Source organism: Homarus americanus, unplaced genomic scaffold (genome assembly GCF_018991925.1).
Source record: "Homarus americanus isolate GMGI-L3 unplaced genomic scaffold, GMGI_Hamer_2.0 scaffold32929, whole genome shotgun sequence".
Classification (NCBI taxonomy): domain Eukaryota; kingdom Metazoa; phylum Arthropoda; class Malacostraca; order Decapoda; family Nephropidae; genus Homarus; species Homarus americanus.
The window spans coordinates 15204830-15208785 of record NW_024737097.1 but is presented as its reverse complement, the minus strand read 5'-3'; the positions used below and the strand labels follow the sequence as shown (position 1 = coordinate 15208785).

Below are 3956 nucleotides of genomic sequence, written 5' to 3'. Positions count from 1 at the left end.
GTGGTGGCAGTGTATGACTGTGTGGGTGGGTGGAGGGCCGGAGTAGTGGTGGCAGTGTATGACTGTGGGTGGGTGGAGGGCCAGGTATTGGTGGCAGTGTGCTTGACTGTGTGGGTGGGTGGAGGGTGGGTGGAGGGCCGGAGTATTGGTGGCAGTGTGTGACTGTGTGTGGGTGGGTGGAGGGTGGGTGGAGGGAGGGCCGGAGTAGTGGTGGCAGTGTATGACTGTGTGGGTGGGTGGAGGAGCCGGAGTATTGGTGGCAGTGTATGACTGTGTGTGGGTGGGTGGAGGGCCGGGTAGTGGTGGCAGTGTATGACTGTGTGGGTGGGTGGAGGGCCAGGTATTGGTGGCAGTCTTGTGACTGTGTGGGTGGGTGGAGGGCAGGTATTGGTGGCAGTGTATGACTGTGTGGGTGGGTGGAGGGTGGGTGGAGGGGGCAGGTAGTGGTGGCAGTGTATGACTGTGTGGGTGGGTGGAGGGCCGGAGTATTGGTGGCAGTGTATGACTGTGTGGGTGGGTGGAGGCCGGAGTATTGGTGGCAGTGTATGACTGTGTGTGTAGATTGGGTGGAGGGGTGGGTGGAGGGCCGGAGTTGTGGTGGCAGTGTATGACTGTGTGGGTGGGTGGAGGGTGGAGGGCCGGGTAGCTTAACGATGGCAATATGGATTTACCATTTATAACGAAAAGGAATTACGTCCCCTTGTAATCTTGGTTTACGAGTGGTCATACTCACCCCTGACATTCACTGCTGGTGGTCGTTGATGTCTACTTGTGGTTGACCTCTCCCGGACTATTGTTGACTTGGTGAGGGACTGAAGGGGTTAGGTTAGGTTAGGTCCTACGCCTTGAGGAGCTATAGGTATAATTATGTGAAAGATGTATCAAAATAGTGATAATTTTAAGCCAGAATAGTCACACCACATCAATATATTACATTCCATCAATATATTCCCCTTTTGACTCCACCATCAACGTAACCAAACCAAACATAACGTCACAACTGTACTAGCCATTAACGTGACACAGGCCATGTATACAGCCTAGCCAACCGCGCCAAAACTTCATCACCTCATCACACTCCTGACTTATTTTGGGTCTTGCTGCTCCTGCTACTTATAATGTGTTAAGCAGGACAGAGTACGGAAGCGTGACATTAACTTTGGTGTTATGTGCGTAATGTTAGCAGTAGTCGACATCTTGGAGTGTGTGTAATTAAGTAGCTTTGGTTAACTCAGTCTACACACACTCCAGATTGTCTAGGTGCATGCAGGCTGGTCTCCCTAGTCCTGTTAACTCATGAGTTTTTTTTTATTATATTTAAAACCCTTTTCCTGTTTTTATTCAGGATACCGTACATAACATATTTTACCACCAACTATTGAACTCGGTCATACATAGAGACTTTTACATTGAATAAATAATAATAAACGGGAGAATAGGCGTAGTGCGTCCTGGCATTTTTTAAGGTACAGCAGAAGACAAATTAATAATTATATTTGGATTTCTTGGTGTACTTAGGTTAAGAATGAATTAATTTTAATATCTATAAGAGAGAAAGTGTTTTTTGTCAGTTTATTAAATATTTGTGTTTTCCATTAAGCCTATGTATAATAATGTACAGTCTGATAAACAATCATTACAAAGCCTATATATAGTAATGTACAGTGGTTATTATAGTGAACATATTGTAATGTACAGTGGTTGTTATAGTGAACATATAGTAATGTACAGTGGTTGTTATAGTAAGATATAGTAATGTAATCAGACATGGAGCGATTACATCGGTAATGTAATCGATTACGATTATATGATGTGTAATCATGATTACTTCAAAAGGAGTGTGCATAAATAAACGAGCGTACATTACTACAAAACCTAATTTTACTGTACTGTTTGTCAACCTGTTACAATTAAATCATATTTCCTGAGATGAAAAAGGTAGACATAATGCATTACACATTATGGTGCTGGCGTTTAACAAACAAAAAATACAATCTTTAATATTATGGAAATTATAAATAAAGAAATGTATCTGGCCTAAGTAACTGCGAAATGTTCTCAAAGTTTTGAAATATTATTAACACAAATGCTTAGAAGAGGATAGTAATTTAGCGTTCTGATAAAATTAAATGTTTGGTATACTGCATACCCAGATATACCTAAGACATTACTTTCAGTAAATGTAGATTATCAAAACAATAATGTAATTTTAAATTTCAAATTTAACAATCACTTTTCATGTGGATTAAATAACTTAATATCCTGTAAATGTTTTCCAGAAGAGTCATGAATACTGTACAGGGTGTCCATAAATGATTACCCTGATTAAAACATGAGAGCATTCTTTTTTTATGGTAATAATTTATGGACACCCTGTAGTTTGAATACCTGAATAGCCAAACCTCATTATGTTCATTTCCATAATGTGTATACGAAAATGTTTGTCTCATATTTCAACTTTCAAGTCTTTTCAACTTGCAAAAAGTATTATAATATACACCTCGCCCTTTGAGCGTGTTTATCACATGGACACTGGAACAACAACTGAGTAACTGGGTGGCAGCAGGCAGGACCAGGGCAGCCTCACCCTCTCGTGTACTGTACAGGAAAGTCAACAGTGTGGATACTGGGTGCAAGGGCTGGTGTGTTATATATTATTTGTTATTTTTTCTAAAGAGTTAATTGATAATTAATCGAAGTTAATCAATTAATTTGCTAAAATTTCGATTAAGTTAAGTTAAACTGTCATTTCAAAAGTTAACTAGTTAAGCTATGTCATATAATTGCCCCATGCCTGGCCGGTGATGGTGCAGGAGGTGTTGTTGTTCTGACTCTTAACCCTTTGAGAACCAGCCTAGTACAATTAAGTGGACCTTCTTCACCACCACCAGGAAGGTCCCGCCAGCCCCGATGGACAAGCCAATGATAAGCAATCCTACGCCCACCCCAGCGAGGTCACCTGAGGAGGGAAGCAAGTCACAGTCACGTTTTTACAGCATCTCTCGTTATCTTATCCAGTACAGGTATCTAATTTTCTAATGATATAAGTGTGAATAAATTGATTACTATACAGCATATTTCTCTCGTCATGTAAAGAGGTGGAGTAGTGTACTTACCTGGCGTGTACAGTGGGTTGAGGGGCTCTTTGGTTGTGGGCGGCTGGGTATGGCTGTCTGAAAGCAAAGATTCACTGAAGTATTCACATGCACAACGCAACCTAACCTAACCTAACCTAACCTAACCTAACCTGACTTAAATAAACACACAGGGAATACTTTCTACATTCTTTACTTACTTGTTGTGGTGGAGGCGGTGGTGGTTGAAGTGGTTGGGGTGGTGGTAGAGGTGGTGGTGGTGGTGGTGGTGGTGGTGGTGGTGGAGGTGGTGGGGATTGAAGTGGTTGTGGTGGCGGTGGTGGTGGAGGTGGTGGAAGAGGTGGTCGTACAGACGGGGTCAATCACCGGACCAAGTGACCCCGATACAGCCACCAGAGTGAATTCCTGAGGGGGGTTAGGGAATAGATTGGTGATGGTGGCATGGTGTAATATTGTCTTCCTCCATCTCCCTCCCACTCCATCTACCTTCCTTCCCTATCCCTCACAATTTCCCTCCCCCCCCCACCATTAATAGACGTTTGGGTTAGGTTAGGTTAGGTCCTAGCCACCCTGGCCCAAACCAAACGTCCGTGGCCACAAACGACCCACATGCCAAATCACTATAGAGTACCTCATCATTAGTCTTGTGTCCGTGGAAGTTGATGCTGCCATTGTTTACAGCACCGTTGATGTTGGCCCTGGCGGTGATGCCGGGTGTCATGCGGCGGTACAAGTCGCGGCTGAGGATGCTGATGTCTGGGTGACGGTACAGCAGCACGAACTCCACCCAGACCTCTCCTGTAGCCTCGTAGATGGTCTGTAGGAGAGCCAGGAAGACGAGGATATGAGGAGGAGGAAGAG

The 3956-nt window shown here is 43.8% G+C and overlaps 1 long non-coding RNA gene across 1 annotated transcript; it reads right to left on the bottom strand.

Annotated features, from left to right (window-relative positions):
• Window positions 1-1861: 1861 nt before the first annotated feature.
• LOC121873233 lies at window positions 1862-3337 on the bottom strand. Its single transcript, XR_006090210.1, has 3 exons — window positions 3296-3337; window positions 3117-3173; window positions 1862-2959 (listed from the first exon to the last, which is right to left on the bottom strand). It is a non-coding gene; the product is annotated as an uncharacterized LOC121873233 (long non-coding RNA).
• Between the last annotated feature and the right edge of the window lie 619 nt (window positions 3338-3956).